The 17,125-nt window shown below is 37.8% G+C and overlaps 1 long non-coding RNA gene across 1 annotated transcript; it reads left to right on the top strand.

Moving 5' to 3' along the window:
• Nucleotides 1-13,574: 13,574 nt before the first annotated feature.
• Nucleotides 13,575-16,921, top strand: LOC135148214 (uncharacterized). Its single transcript, XR_010286131.1, has 3 exons — nt 13,575-13,743; nt 15,841-16,261; nt 16,410-16,921. It is a non-coding gene; the product is annotated as an uncharacterized LOC135148214 (long non-coding RNA).
• The last annotated feature ends 204 nt before the right edge of the window (nt 16,922-17,125 follow it).

Here is a 17,125-nt window from a genome sequence, read left to right as displayed (position 1 = left end):
AGAACTCCTAGGAAAAAGTTACTAGCAGCTTAAAGTTATGAAAGGGTGAACAGAATGGGAATGTTTTGTATATAGGTGGGTTTTGTGGATTCGAACATAGGCGGCTGTTTCTTATTTTCTTAACACTTAATTATAATAATTCAGATGATAAGAAATATAATCTAGCCGGCCGTTTGTCTATCATCACATGCACCTGGAAATGATTACACATCTGTGGAAACTTATAAGCCTATAACAATCTTTAAAAACTATAAGAGCCTAGAACACAACTGGCTGGTTCTCTCTTAGCATCCCCTTGTAATCCATCATCCTCTACTGGCACAAACCTTTCAACCTTGCTTCACTAGTATACATATTCTCTGCTTTCGCGTACTTTTCCTTTTGAAACTTTAGAATTCAGAGAGCTATGGAAGGTTCTCAGGTTGCCAATGTTGTTGCAATCTCAGTGATGGTCCTAGTGCTTGTTGCTAGTCATGTAGCGGCATGAGCTGAAGCACCCAGACCTGCACCAGGGCCAGTTGCCGGCGCTTCTCCACTCTATTTACCTGATGCAATTGCAGCCATGCCTGCTGTATTTTTTTCACTCTTCTAGATACTAATATACCATGTTTGGTTCTTGTAATCGCCTCGCCGAGGTTTTAACAATTTGAGGAGGCGTTTGGTTAATGGTTAATGAATCCGGTTAACGGGAATCGGAACCTCAAACCTATATGTTGGTGTTTGGATTAACAATTTTGTAACATGAGGAATCCCAATCCCACTTGGATGGTACTTCATTCCTTACACTCCCTAGGATACACAATCTCATACCCCTCATTCCCATTCCCATTTAAGAGTGCTACTCTAACCCTTCCACAACTTATATCATTTATTCCTGCTTTGTGTTTGCGTACCTAGGAGGGCTCGAAATATTATCACGGAGAAAGAAAAACACTCTTACAAAAAAAAGAAAAAAAAGGCATATATGCGATATTCACATGCCAATAGTATCAGTAAATCATACAAAGTAAGTGATAAGTGGTATTTATACACACTTATAGGCCTTCATTTCCACTTAAATTGGTTGGTTGTACTTAAGTGTTTAGTGTCTTTTGATGTGTTTTTATTGTTTTTCTGTGCAGGTCACGAGTTGAGGTGATGAAGTGATTTTCTATCATTTTAGGTTGTTTTTAGTGCATTATTTGCAAGAATAGAGAATTGTGGATTCATCGCGACTTGGGATTTTGTGGGTATATCTTCTACAAACCCTCACGAGAGCACACTCGTCCACTAGAGCTATCTAGGGGTTTAAAGGGCTTGTTGCATATGCTAAATGCAACCGTGATCACCTACGGAAGTGGTACTAGAGCGAGGAAGGACATGCACGCGAGAACGAGCTGAAAAACGAAGAATTGGGCTGCCAGTGGCAGACAGTAGCGCGCCCGCGCTAACCTCTAGCGCGCCCGCGCTATCTACTGCTGCCACTAGCGCGCCCGCGCTAGTATAGCGCGGTGGCGCCCTCCAGAAGTGTTCCGGGCCGATTTTTACAGCTTTGCTGATGGATTTTCGCAGCGGACGAGGCCCGGTTGACTTAGTCAAAGCATTTTAATTTCTCAAGTGTAAAAAAACCCTAGCCTCGGAGAAGTAGTTTTTATCGTAGAATATCGAAACAATTTCATAGTTAGTTTTCTTTTGTATCGAAGCACATTATCAGTTGTATTGGATCGTTCTTTGCGAGGAAGTGACAGTTTCGAGCAAGATCGTGAACATCAAATCTGTAACGTGTGATCCTTATTATTATTAATTCAAGCATTTTTATTCCGTTTAATTCTTGTCTTTTCTTTATCATGTTTTCATTAGAACCCATGATGTCGATTAGTTCGATTATGAACTAACCGCCTTCATGGGATTCTAATGGATTTATCGATGTAATCTAGTATCGAATATTAATTACTTGATTTTGTGACGTACGCTGATTTCTTTGCATGAGCCGTGCTTATTCTTCTTAGAAGCGTAGCTAACTTCTAAGTTGTTTGTTAATTCTTTCTGAAGCGAGAGTGGATGATTGAATTTGGAACTTTGCCATGTAAACATAGGATTATGTGAATGAAACATAATTTGTGATAGACTTGAACTATTTTTATCACCCTGTGTAATCACGATAGACGACCTGTTATTAAACCTCTCTGCTTACACTACCGCTATAGAGATATAGGGTCTGAGCTTTGTTGGTGCCCATGAGATTTCTGTCTTAATTGCGGATTTTGATTGGTATGATATGTGTGCAACGAGAGTTGGCATGTATTACTTTCGTGTTGTCTGATTAGGGTCAACAGTCACATGTTAATCAGTAATTTCAATTCTAGATGAATTCGATAATGAAGTTAGAATCCCATGTGTTTTCCTATTCTGAATTTGATTAGTAAATTTTAGTTATTAGTATAAAAGAAACCATCCTTATTAATTGTCTTGGCAGTGAAAATTGATCATACATTGTTGCATAGGTGCGTATTCTTAATTCACCAGTCTCTGTGGGATCGAACTTAATATATTACTTGTGATCACGTGCGCTTGCGTGTAGTGTAGATTTCACCGAACAAGTTTTTGGCGCCGCTGCCGGGGACTCGGTGTTAATTAATTAGTTTACGTACTTGTCATCAGTGTGCATTAAAATTCACTGACTAGGGTTCTATTCTCTTCTCACTTTTCTTCTTTTCTTTATTTCAGGTGCTTGGATCGCGTTTATGCAAACACATTCTCAAACCAGTAAGGAAGCAATGGATTCATCTTCTTTCTCTGATTCTGAAACAATGAATTATGCAAGGACAGCAGTTGGTGAGGCGTCACGTGAATTTTCTCGTTTGAACATCAATGATAATCAGGCTGACACAATTGAACCAGCAATATCAGCCAGTGGCATTCGCATCAAACCATCAATCATTCTCAAGCTGCAAGACACCATTCAATTTGGGGGTTCTGTTCTTGAGGACCCAAACCTACATCTAAAGAATTTCGAGAAATTCATTACTGCATTGGATTTCAATATCGGACCTAAAGATCTAGTGAAGCTGAGACTCTTTCCATTCACGCTACGTGATGTAGCACGATCGTGGTTTATCTCTCTCTCGGCAAGCACTACTAATAGCTGGAACAAGTTGGAGAAAATATTCTGTACAAGGTTTTATCCTCTAATCAAAGTATCAGCTATCAAAAACACTGAAGGCAAATTCTCTCAATTCTCGGGAGAATATCTTTGCCTAGCGTGGGACCGATTCAAGAAGATTCTCGAAAATCTCAAGGAAGATGACATGCCTCCGGGAATGGCAATTAATTACTTCTACAGGGGTCTTAACAGTCAATGTAGAGCAGAGTTAGACGTGGCAGCTGGAGGAAGTTTGTGGAACAAAAGCTTCGATGATGCTTACGAACTGATAGAGAACCTAGCCGCTGCTGAGCACAAAGATCTAAAGTGGAAGATTCCAAAAGAGGAAGAATCGGAGGAGGATGAAGCGGTCGAAGTCACTCAGGAAGTCCAGATGACTAATTGGCACAGAATTAGAGCTCACTCAGACTCAAACTTTAATGCATGTGGAGACACTTGTCCTCTATTCTCTACCAGTGCGAGTAACCAATCTGTGATTCAATCACCTGCAAATTCAACATTGAATGAAGCACAGTACCGAAGGTTAATCAGGCGTATTGACGCAGTGGAAGAACGAATTGGTCGTTTTGCTGATATATTAACAGACTCTCTTGCTGAAGCATTCTTGGCACTAGATGTTAATATTACTTGGGATTCGTTTGGTTATGGAACGAGGTATCCTCCACAGGATACTTCATCGGAATCGGATTAAGTCTGGACTTCACGTCGAGCTAACGACGTTAAACAAGCGCTTCGTGGGAGGCAACCCACGCATTGGAACCACATTGTACCATTGTAAACCTCAAAAACACAAAAATCGAAAAATTCAGCCCCCGGGTGTCAGACACTAGCGCGCCCGCGCTAGTGTCAGCGCGCCCGCGCTAAGTTGCACAGCGCGCCCGCGCTATACTTAGCGCGGCCGCGCTACTGACTGCCGAGTCAGCCGAATTTTCACCCAAAAATTTTCTTTTTTCGTTTTTAAAAGCCCACAATCCTAATTTTGCATGCCTAGCCCGAAATACATCCCATAAAACCCTAACTCAACTCTACAATCCTTATATAAACACAAAACCCATATCCAAATCCCATTATAATTCTCTAAACCCTAATTACATATACACATCCATACACACAACCTTCATCCAATCTCTCAAACCCACTACACACAAATCTCTTGCAACTCTAAATCTTTACCAATGGCACCCAAAAGAGCCCGAAGATCACAAGGAACAAGCACCCAAGCCCCCGCATCTAGCGATTCTTCCTCGATGGGTGAGGTTGAGTTCACCTCGGATGGTGCGCGAACCGAGTTTCAACGGCTTATGAATAAGTCGTTAGTCAAGGAGAGGGGATTCTTACCCACGGCGGAGGATGGTGAGCTTTTGAACATGGTTCAAGAGCGGGGTTGGGAATCTTTTTGCGAGGCTCCGGAGGCGGTTCCCTTGGCTATTATTCGAGAGTTTTATGCTAATGCCAAGGAGAATCGCGATGGATTCACGGTGGTGCGGGGAATCCGTGTTGATTATAGTGCGGAGGCGATCCGTAGAGTTATTGGGGGGCGTGCCAAGCGCCGTAATGAAGAAGATTGGGTGGTTGAGAGGATTGGGCGTGCCAAACGCCGTTTTGATGACGATCCAATTGATTTTGAGCGGTTGGTGTATGACATGTGTGTACCGGACACGCATTGGAAGATGACTGCACCTCCTTTGCCGGCACATGTTTCGTTTCCAGCAGCCGCGTTGAACCGGTATGCGAAGGCGTGGAACGCCTTCATCTGTGCTAACATCATGCCATCTTCACATGGGCATGAGGTGACAGTGGAGAGAGCTATTCTGCTATTTGGGATTGTCTCGGGCAAGTATATTGATCTGGGACATGTTATTCATCAGGGGATTCTGAGGTTCTTGAAGGGAGGAACCACTGGTGCCATTCCATATGGCACAATTGTGACGAAGCTCTGTCGATCGAGCGGTGTTCGTTGGCCATCCAACGAGCAATTACAGTTGCCAGGGACACCTATTGATCATTCGGCGATCAGTCGGATGACAGAGTGGGATGGAGGAATTCCCCACCCTCGAGGCCTCGGGTACTTATATGATGAGATGCCAGGGGGACGTCCAGAGTTTGTGAGGAGGGAGCAGCCTAGAGCTTCTGGAGCTGGTACTTCACAGACGGAGAGGAGCTCCGAACCGATGGGAGATGCTCATTATCGCCGCCTAGCGAGACGGATGGATACCATGCATGACATCCACCAGAGGTTTGCTTTTGACTTGACACAGGCTCTAGGTAGTGCTTTTCAGGCACAGGGGGTCACAGTTCAGTGGCCGGTATTCGGAGCAGGGATGCAGTATCCTCCACCTGATTCGCCTCCAGCAGAGGAGGGGGAGGACTCGGACTCCGAGTAGGTATGTGGGTGCTCTAGCCTTTTTATCACTTTCAATGGGGACATTGAATATTTTAAGTTTGGGGGTGGTAATCTAAGGAAGAGCATATTATTAGATAGTTTTTTTTTTATTATTTGCATGTGTTAGTTAGATCATGTAGTTCACGTTTATTTTATTTTGCTTTGATTATTTCTCACGTTTTCTTTCTATTTTTCCCATATTTTTTTTTATTTTACATGTTTAGTGGTAGTTGTCATAGTTAGTATCATGAGCATTTGCATGAATTATGAAGTTAAGCCAAGTTAATTGCCTATGATGAGTTATGTGCGTAGTTCTTGATTAGTAGTTTCAATTGCAATGCTAGGTTAGTACTTGGAAATTGCTTGTGTTGGAAATTGTAATTCACATATGTTCTTGAGATAGGATTTTGACGAAATTCCATGAATTCTAGGATTGAATTGAGCATCCTTCAGCTTAGGTCTGTAAATCTTAAGTTTGGGGGAACTGAGGGGTAGATATGCCTTTCTAAAAAAAAAAAAAAAAAAAAGTAGTAAGTAAATTCACTAAAAAAAAAAATAAGTGGTAGAATTAACTAGGTTGAGCTCATTAGTACTCGAGTAATTAAGTCTGAGGGGACTTTGTGCCTAACAACCTAAAGCCCTTCGTGGTTTGGGATTGTTGACCCAACGCTCGCTACATGGGTACTAGTGCATAAATCTTTAGGGATCTCAACCATTGCACAGTTAAATAAACCACTAGAATAAAGTGAATAATTGGTGTGTTAAGTCTTGTGGTGTTCGTAACGCATTTACACTGCGAAGCGCTCTGACCTTAGACCGAGCAATTAATCACCAATAAAAAGAGACAAAAAAGAAAAAAAAATAGTAGTGAATAAAATAGAAGGGTGTGGACATTCTTTGGGACCTTGGCTTTTAGTTGGACTTGAGTGACGGGGTGTTAGTTTTAAACTTTTACGATTCTTGATTGGGATTCTGTGGGAGTAGTAGTTTTTGTCTTGTCTCAATAAAAGAGCATGCTTGCACACACTGGCACTCCACACTTGTAAATAGAAGAGTAATTGACTTGGTAGCGAGAGAGATGAAATTCGAGAACATTAGCACAATCTGAGGTATTATGATTGGCAAGGCAATTACTTCATAGTTCACTCATTCATCACGTAGTTGCATTCATGCATTGCATTGTATTATTGTATAGTGTCGTTGACGCTTGAGGACAAGCATCAGTTTAAGTTTGGGGGTGTGATAAGTGGTATTTATACACACTTATAGGCCTTCATTTCCACTTAAATTGGTTGGTTGTACTTAAGTGTTTAGTGTCTTTTGATGTGTTTTTATTGTTTTTCTGTGCAGGTCACGAGTTGAGGTGATGAAGTGATTTTCTATCATTTTAGGTTGTTTTTAGTGCATTATTTGCAAGAATAGAGAATTGTGGATTCATCGCGACTTGGGATTTTGTGGGTATATCTTCTACAAACCCTCACGAGAGCACACTCGTCCACTAGAGCTATCTAGGGGTTTAAAGGGCTTGTTGCATATGCTAAATGCAACCGTGATCACCTACGGAAGTGGTACTAGAGCGAGGAAGGACATGCACGCGAGAACGAGCTGAAAAACGAAGAATTGGGCTGCCAGTGGCAGACAGTAGCGCGCCCGCGCTAACCTCTAGCGCGCCCGCGCTATCTACTGCTGCCACTAGCGCGCCCGCGCTAGTATAGCGCGGTGGCGCCCTCCAGAAGTGTTCCGGGCCGATTTTTACAGCTTTGCTGATGGATTTTCGCAGCGGACGAGGCCCGGTTGACTTAGTCAAAGCATTTTAATTTCTCAAGTGTAAAAAAACCCTAGCCTCGGAGAAGTAGTTTTTATCGTAGAATATCGAAACAATTTCATAGTTAGTTTTCTTTTGTATCGAAGCACATTATCAGTTGTATTGGATCGTTCTTTGCGAGGAAGTGACAGTTTCGAGCAAGATCGTGAACATCAAATCTGTAACGTGTGATCCTTATTATTATTAATTCAAGCATTTTTATTCCGTTTAATTCTTGTCTTTTCTTTATCATGTTTTCATTAGAACCCATGATGTCGATTAGTTCGATTATGAACTAACCGCCTTCATGGGATTCTAATGGATTTATCGATGTAATCTAGTATCGAATATTAATTACTTGATTTTGTGACGTACGCTGATTTCTTTGCATGAGCCGTGCTTATTCTTCTTAGAAGCGTAGCTAACTTCTAAGTTGTTTGTTAATTCTTTCTGAAGCGAGAGTGGATGATTGAATTTGGAACTTTGCCATGTAAACATAGGATTATGTGAATGAAACATAATTTGTGATAGACTTGAACTATTTTTATCACCCTGTGTAATCACGATAGACGACCTGTTATTAAACCTCTCTGCTTACACTACCGCTATAGAGATATAGGGTCTGAGCTTTGTTGGTGCCCATGAGATTTCTGTCTTAATTGCGGATTTTGATTGGTATGATATGTGTGCAACGAGAGTTGGCATGTATTACTTTCGTGTTGTCTGATTAGGGTCAACAGTCACATGTTAATCAGTAATTTCAATTCTAGATGAATTCGATAATGAAGTTAGAATCCCATGTGTTTTCCTATTCTGAATTTGATTAGTAAATTTTAGTTATTAGTATAAAAGAAACCATCCTTATTAATTGTCTTGGCAGTGAAAATTGATCATACATTGTTGCATAGGTGCGTATTCTTAATTCACCAGTCTCTGTGGGATCGAACTTAATATATTACTTGTGATCACGTGCGCTTGCGTGTAGTGTAGATTTCACCGAACAGTAAGTCATGATGTTGCAATTACCAAATATCTTACACGGATTACTAATGTAATTTAAGTAGAAAATAAGGGAGAAAAACGGAACACAGACTTAAGAAGTCTTGCACCTGTCCAGAACTCTGATTGTAGATGCGACCAAACTGATACCTACTAAACACAATATATATCATCTCGTAGAACATGCATTGTAGGCAACTTATTTGAACACAAACTTGTGACCTGACGTAGCAAGAAATCTCTTTAAGGTCACGTTAAGGAGAAAATTTTGTTTCTGCAGATATACTTAAGAAAGACTATCTAGGTAGCATGCATACTCATAAATTCATAATATTCTTCATACCTAATAGATAATTATATCTGTGATAATAGAGACCAGAACCAGAGGTGATAGATAGAGTGTAAGATATTCTTGATTGTTGGATCTTCTGGGAGTTATAGTATTAAATTTCCTAAATCAGCAATCCTAAATCAGCAAAGCAAACGAGGGCGGGGTCAGCGGGCCGGGGTGAACATCCATTTCTAAACCTAATTCTAATATCATCAGCCGCTTATATACACAACACTAATATGTTGACTGAATTTTATTCGTTTCCACTTATTTTTAGGGATGAAACTTTCGATACTCGTTATGGATTATGATCATGAATGAAGACGTTATAAGTGTTTACATATCTAAATTTTATTTATTTATATATTATCTCCGAATCAACAAAGGAGAGATTGCTTTTACTTAAGTAATAGTTTAAATGATTGGAATTATGGCCAGCAAAGATTGCCCCTTCTGTTATTTGAATGTTAGATTTTAGAATTTGTATGAATTAATTAATATAACATTCTATATTGTTACACTACACGAACTCAATTTGAGACTTTCGTAGTGACGAATCCGTAAATTTCTTAGGAGAGAGTTTATTGAATTGAATTGACAGAACTATTTCTCATACTTGAATCCTCACTTCTTGAAAGAACGGGTTGCAGCAAGTCCTTTCGTACATAAAAATATCCGGTCGTTAATCTTCTCTTATCCACGGATTATTTGATCTTAGCTTATAAGTTGCTATCGATTTTTAGCTTGTAATAGGTTTTTAGACTGATGAATGTGTTTTGGTGTCGATTTAGGTCATTGGGGGCTAAGTAGTAAGTAATAGTGAAAGTGCTAAAGCGGCTTAAAGTCTTCATAGTGTTGGCCTGGACTTACTCAAGATACCTTGCATGTGAACCTCAAATTTGTTGTGTTTCAGGTGTGGTCAATAATCATAATTTAGCAGGTGTTAGAAGTAATACAATCTTTTCCTATAACTAATAATGTTGGTCATCAATTTTTTAAACAAAATTTATATTCTGGGTATATATAGCAAAAGCCAAAGCAGAAGTATTTGTCTATTCAAAGAAAATGCAATCCGTATGAAAGAAAATATAAGTTACATGAGGGAGGAAACTTAATTATTGGAATGGATATCTTGCGCTACAGCCAAAACATACCGGGCACTTTTTATTTGGGACTAGATTTAATTTGAATTATTACTACTAAGAAAGACAAAAATGAGTTTTGTGAGGCTACACTTATCACATGACACTTAGTTATATTTTTCTCAATTTAAACTATTTCCTTTGTTATTGTCATTTTTTATGACACGTAAAATAGGTTTGAGATATAAGAGAAAACAAAATTATTTATATATCAACTAACCAGTTTATAATTGGTTAATTGTTCGCGGCTGGCAAATATTTCTATCCTTTTTATATATGAATGTTATATTTTAGAATTTATATAAAGTAAATGTCTTGGTTTGAGTCTTCGGTCTTGTTACAATACATAAACTCTATTTTAGACTTCTGTATAGCAGCTAGTCATTTATTAAGAGCTCAGAAGCAATTCTGAAACTATGAGTAGCATATTTGTTTTGTAAATATTACGTTAATTGAATTTTTGGCTAGTCATTTGTAAAGTCTCCTTAGACTTCAACACTCTGCTCGTTAAATATATCCAATCATTAATTTTCTCTTATCCACAGTATATTTAATCATGTCATCAATTTTTAGCTTGTATTAGTTTTTTAAACTCATTTTTGGCGTCGATTAAGGTAGTTCGAAGTTTTTGGTTGTGAGTATATCCCTGTTCTTCAAGTTAATCTGGCAAAGAGTTATAACTTGCCCATTGGGGCTAAGTACCACTAAAAAAGAGGTTAAGTGAATTAAGTCTTCAAAGCGTCCTTTGTTTCTTTATGCTGAATTACTCTGATCAATTTGGCGTGTTTCAGTGATCAGTATTCATCTTAATTTAGCAGGTTTTCGAAGAAATACAATCTTTCCCCGTAACTCATAATTTTGGTCATCATTGTTTGAGAAAAATCTCAATTCTGTGTTTGGCAGAAGCCAAAACAGGAGTGCTTGTCTAGCTAATGAGATTTGCATATATAAGATTACAAATATTGCTCATTTTTCTGTTTATATAAATGGACACATCTTGCCTCCCTAAATACTTATGCAAATTGAAAACCAGATTACCACTCAAAAGGATACACGACACCAACAGATACCCATAGATTTGATAAACAAAAAAATTAAAAGATATAAGCAGCAAGAGAAGCCACTACAGCAAGTGCTGTGGGTACGTACAATGCTGTTCCAGCACTTGTTGGTGATGGTGCAGGTGCTGCAACGTCTTCAAGCGCCGCTGAGGCTCCCAAATTGGAGAAAGCAACAAGAACCATCATGCAGATGGTAAAAACTTTAGCAATCTTGAAACTCTCCATAACGTTTTCCGAAGTACTCAACACAATAGGGATAGAGTTTGAAGTGTGTTTTGCCACTTAAATTATGCATGGAGAAGAGAATGGCAATGCATTATATAGGTTGGTCTTGTGGAGCTCACAATAACATGCCAACTGTTTCTTGTTTGTTTAGCAATAATCAAGGCTGTTCTGGCTGTCATTAGATTTTTTTTCTTTGCAACTTACTCCACTGACACTCTGTATCAGTGCTAATGCACCTAATGATCATGTATTCATGTTCTCTTCTTACTTAATTATATAATTACAGAAAATAATCCAGGCACATGTAGTCACTAGTCACTGCTATATAAACAGAATAACATAAGCTTAATAATACAACAGGAAAATCATAACAAGTAATTAAGCATGTTTACATATTTATTCTAACAGAAATATTGCTGCTCTTGATATCGTGATTTAACTGATATCGTGATTTAAAACCCATTTCCAACACTTAAAAAATGTCAAAACCTTATAAATCTGATTCTTACCGACATTTTGATGAAAATATTGACTTTCCGGAAAATTCCGAAATATGGGCTGAAAATTCTAATTCATATCAATCTATTCAGTCACATATAGTAAATTTATTAACAAGAAGAATTAATGAAAATGGAATCCTTATGAAAGAAAATATAAGTTCCATGAGGGAGGAAACTTGCCAACTAAAATGAGTTGTCTGAGTCACACACTAATTACATTAGGGCTTTTTTTTTATATTTAACTCAGTTTTTCCTGTTTTTCAATGTTATTATCTATCTTTTTAGGAAGAGAGAAGTTTGTAAAATGGTAAAAATGTTTGTTGTATTCACAAAGAGCAAAGCTCTGGATATATATACAGAAGAACAGAATAGAGAAAAGTCTAATCTACCATTTCTAACTAACTACCAACTAACTACAACTAGTGACAGCTAAGCTAACAGCTAATGAGATAAGTTACACTAGTGTCTGGTATAAGCTTAATAATCTTTTTTTCACTTGACATGTGTTTCAGTTTTGCTTAGGTGTGTTTATTTGTTAGTGTGAGATATAGGAGAAAACAAAATTGTTTATGTATCAACTAACAACTATTTTTACAATTTTGACATGGAGAACAATAATTTTTGGTTGATCGTCAGTAAAAAATGGTTGTAGTTTTATTGAATTCTTCTCCAATTAGGAAAAGACATAATTTTCACAAGAAATAAATACAATCCTGCATAATTTTTACCCCCATTGTTTCGATTCGATCTCTTGTTTCCATTTTCTGTGAAAGAAATTGTGTAAATGGTCGTCTAACTTATCTTCAAATTTCGGCCTAGTCTAGACCTTGCATGTTCAGTTCATATTTTCTGTCTTACATTGCGGCCAACAATTCATATTTAGCAAGTCTCTCTGATATCACTAGTTCAATTTCTGTTATAAATTTGAATTTTGTGCCAAGAGATTTTGCCATTTTGTCAAAACATCTCCGGTCTTACAATATCTTAGAAAAGTCACAAAATTACAACTCAAAAGGAATATTATTTGGAACATCTCCATGTATCCAAGAAGTCATGCAACGAAATAATTAAAAGACATAAGAAACGAGAGAAGCCGCGACAGCAAGCGCAGCCGGTACACACAACACTGTTCCAGCAGTTGTTGGTGATGGTGCAGGTGCTGCAACATCTTCAAGTGCAGCCGAGGCTCCCCGATTAGAAAAAGTAACAAGAAATGCAGATGGTGAAAAGTTTAGCAATCTTGAAACACTCCATGTCGGTTTTCAGAGTTTTTTTCTAAAGTGGCTGATCCAATTTGGAGAGAGCGAAGTTTGTGTTCTGCAATTGAAGTTATGATCAATGGAGAAGAGAGTCGGAATGTATTATATAGGTTGGTTTTGTAGAGTTCACACTGTCTCTAGTATTTGTTTAACAATGAAATGGGATCAAGGTTCTGTGGTTGTCCTTAGGGCTGGAAAATGATCGGCGATACCGGGTACCCCGATGCTCAAGTATCGGATTATATTATTTTTAGCTTGTCCAGTTTTGGATCCGGGATCATTGTATTCGGATATAAATCGATCTCGGGCATTTGAGATCCGGAACTAAATCGAATATGATCTAGTATCGTATTTTCTATTTTTTAACCGGGTAGTTTATGATCTATTGAATATGAGTCGGATATGATCCACTAACATTAAATATCATTATTATTTCAATTATTCAATAATTATCATTTAGTCTAAGTAAACATACTATCATACAATATAATAATCTTAAATTATGACTTATAATTATATGTTGGTATATATCATTTATTATATATATATATATATATATATATATATATATATAGAGAGAGAGAGAGAGAGAGTCCCACTCTATGGAGACCCTTCTTGCATGGAGAATCGTGGAGACCTTTGATCCAACCGTTAATTACAGCAATATAATCTAACGGCTATAGTTTTATTACGAACAGAAAAAAGAAACACACAGTTACCCGCACAATACACCCTAAAAAAAAAGAAACTATGCTCAGAGAGAGTCCGCAGAATCAAGGCGGAGAGAATCAAGGCAGAGATTGGAGAGAAAATCCGAAGAATCAAAGTTGAGAGAAGTAATCGAGTATTGAGCATCGAATCTGAGATTTAAACTTCTGATTTGCGTGTATTTCAGAGGTAAATCTCCAGTTTTGACTCGTGATTTGTTTTATTTGTGTTTTAGATCTGATTCTACATCCATGTGTTCTTATATTTGATTATACTCGTAAAATAATAATACTTGCTAAATTTATATGTATTGATTAGCGATTTAAGGTTCTGTAATAGAAACAAATGATGTGAAGCAGTGGTTGTGAGTAGAAGCATATATGTTTGTTGGTTCTATAAAAGAACCAAATCATGTGAAGTCCTTGTTGTGAGCAGAAGCATATATTTATTGGTAATTTTTGTGTAAAATTGTGGTTCTAGAATAGAATCACATTTGTATTGTTTATTAAAAGATTGTTTTTGTATATGAAAATAATGTTATATAATGGAACCATATAATCTGGAATAGTGGCTGCATAGTAGAATCTTATATATAGTTTGGTTCTATAATTAATCTCTGTTAATGATCATATGAGTTTTGGTTCTATAGTAGAAGCATATATGTGTTAGTAATATAATGTCTTATTTCTTTATTAATCAAGTGTTCTGTTACGGAACCAGATTATATAATATTTGTGACTCTAGAGTTGAAACGTTTATGTTTTAGTTAATTAAAGGACTATTTATTTGTATGGATTTAAGGTCCTATAATAGAACCAAAATTTAAGGTCCTATTAGTATAGAAGAACTATTTAAGGCTCTATAATAGAACCAAAATTTACTCTAGACCTGTTTATTAGATTTGTGTAACTAGTACTAAAATGCTATGTTAAGAGAAATTTCTAAGAGAAATTTGTAACTTCGGCCTTAATGGTGAGCTTTGCTTTTACTATCACAATGTCAAGCAGTAGGAAGCCACTGAGCTCTTTCTTAAGGTTACTCACTGACTTTAACTTTTCAACACCCCAACTTTGTCCCACATCAGCAGTCGATGCAGCAGTATTACTGAACCATGAATCACCACCTCTTTCTTAAGAAAACCAGTTTCACCTCTTTCTTAAGATTCTGAAACAGATGACAGTGATAAGTCACTAAAATTGGCATCAATGAGCGAGCAAAATCAGAGTTCTAAGAAACCAATCAGAACTGAACATAAGAAAGTTGCCCCCACTGAAATTTCAACTCCAACTAGATGTCGTGTATATCAACCCTTACGGTGAATCTACTTCGTCCACTGCTTTACCAGACGAAATAATTAGTAAAAAGATTGAGTGGGACTTGAAAAAGAAGAAAAGGGATGCTGGTCATGCAAGAAGTGCTGAGGAACTTACTTTGACAGAGTCTGCTAATGGCACATACAGTGACCAACAAGAAGAAAAACTTAGCCCTTATAGGAAACAGAGTTGCAAGTCAATTGTTGGTTCGCAGTTTGGACAATGGCCTGAATTCTGGAAGTGATGGTTATGTTCCATGTACCGGAAAGAGAACCCTTCTCTCTTGGCTGATTGACTCATCTCAAAGTTTGAGATCGATGCAGTAAGCAAACAGCGTCAACCTTTCCCAAACATGTATCTGGAATCTGGAGTTTCTCTATGGTCTTTGTAGTGCTGATGGGGATATGATCTGTTGTGGTGGTTGCCCATCAAATTTTCATCAAAGCTGCTTGGATATAACGATTCTCGCAGCAGGTGATTGGCATTGTCCAAATTGTACATGTAAATTTTGTGGTTTTGTGGTTGTAGCAATAATGTTGTGAAGATGAGGTTCCTGTCCCAGCAGTAGGTTAAGAGTTCCCCTGATCCTCATAAGCAGTAATTTCGCTTTCAAACATGTACTCCCTTGGAAAGTCTGGAAGACTAGATGTATGATCACTGTGGCATCCATTATGCTAAGTAGATACTCTCTTAGAAACATATTTACTTAAGTTGTAAGAGTTATATCCAATATTGGATTATATGTGATTGCTTTAAATACTCCGTGTCAGACACACAAATACACTTCTTTATCAACACTTGATTTCTTGATTTCCTTATTACCAAGGGAGACGGGTATCCATTATGCTAAGCCTTCATTTTTGCAGCTTCTTCGGATAAACTTGTCTATATATTGACTTCATTGATCCAATCCTCCTATGTGGTATTGACTTGCCAGGGAACTAATAACAAAATTATTGTTCAACTCTTGCAGTTTCGGCGGCTTTCAAAATCAGTTCAAATGATCAACAAAATTATCTTAACAACTGGAATAAAGGCTGAGATCCTCACTTTGTGTCTGAGTGCCCTGCTGCGCATCGCTCTTCATGGTCTGAAATTCCTATAAGTTCAAATCTGTATGGTCAGACTTCACCTGGAAAAGTTTCCTTTAGTGAGAATTGAGGAGGCGTGGCAGACACAGTGGCTCTGCTTTCAGTTCCAACAAGTCGTTTCCATGTGAATCTGAACTCATGCACATCAAGAGCAAGTCCAGGCTGATTGATCCACTGGAGCAAAATGACAGTTTGAAGAATCATGAAGTCTGGTGGATGTTTTAGAGGAAGAAAGTGATGGTCATGATGACAATCCTTATGTGGAGGAAGATTTTCCAAAGGAGTTTAAAATGATCAAGTTTAGTAAGTGGGCTGTCATTCAGTTTTTTTGCATGATTTTAATTATCGCTGCTTTGGTTTGTAGTCGTTTTGTTAATATTTTTTACAAGAGCAAATTGTGAGGACCTGAATTGTGGAAATGGAGCTTATTGTTTTTGTCTTTGTTATGTAGGAGACTGGTTGCAAGTTGGGTCATTCGGGTGTGGTGTTTTTTGTTGAGCTTAATTGTATGTTGCGGAAACGTGTACACTTATTTTGTTTATGGCTTAGGCGCTAGGGCATGCTGTCAGGAATTTTATTTGGTTAGATTTGATTTTGATTTCCTAGAGATTGGTGTTGGTTGATCATGGTAAGGCCTTAAGTTAAGTGACTAAAGCTTGTGTTTGTTTCTTGGTGGGGACTTTGATATGTTTGTAAAGACACTGTTTGTTAAGGTTCTAGCTTCATCATTTCATGTTAGCAGTTTCTTAGATCGAATTCAGGATGCATTGTTTGATCAATATGTGATTGAGACCCTCTCAGGGTCACCATTAGTCGAGCATCATCTAGAGCCAGTAGAAGAGGATCAGATCATGGTTGCGGTTCGTCACTTGCAGAATGCTGGCGCTATCAGGAGTTTTAGCATTTTAGCACCATCAAGAGTGTGGTAGTATATTAGTTCCCGATGAGCTCATCAGGAGCACCAGGAGTTAAACAAGAGTATAAATCAAAATTGTCTTTATGTAAAGTTGTAAAGTTGACTTTATGTACAGCAGTGGATATGAGACATTAATAATAAAAGTTTCTTGCCTCTTTATGAAAACTAACGGTCACCATTTTTTAATCATAAAAATTTCCAGGCTTGTTTATTATTTATTTAATATAATTTGGAAATTTTTCATGCAAATT

The sequence above is a fragment of the Daucus carota genome, chromosome 8, assembly GCF_001625215.2.
Source record: "Daucus carota subsp. sativus chromosome 8, DH1 v3.0, whole genome shotgun sequence".
In the NCBI taxonomy this organism is placed as follows: Eukaryota; Viridiplantae; Streptophyta; class Magnoliopsida; order Apiales; family Apiaceae; genus Daucus; species Daucus carota.
The sequence above is the reverse complement of the archived record's forward strand: the minus strand, read 5'-3'. Positions and strand labels throughout refer to the sequence as shown.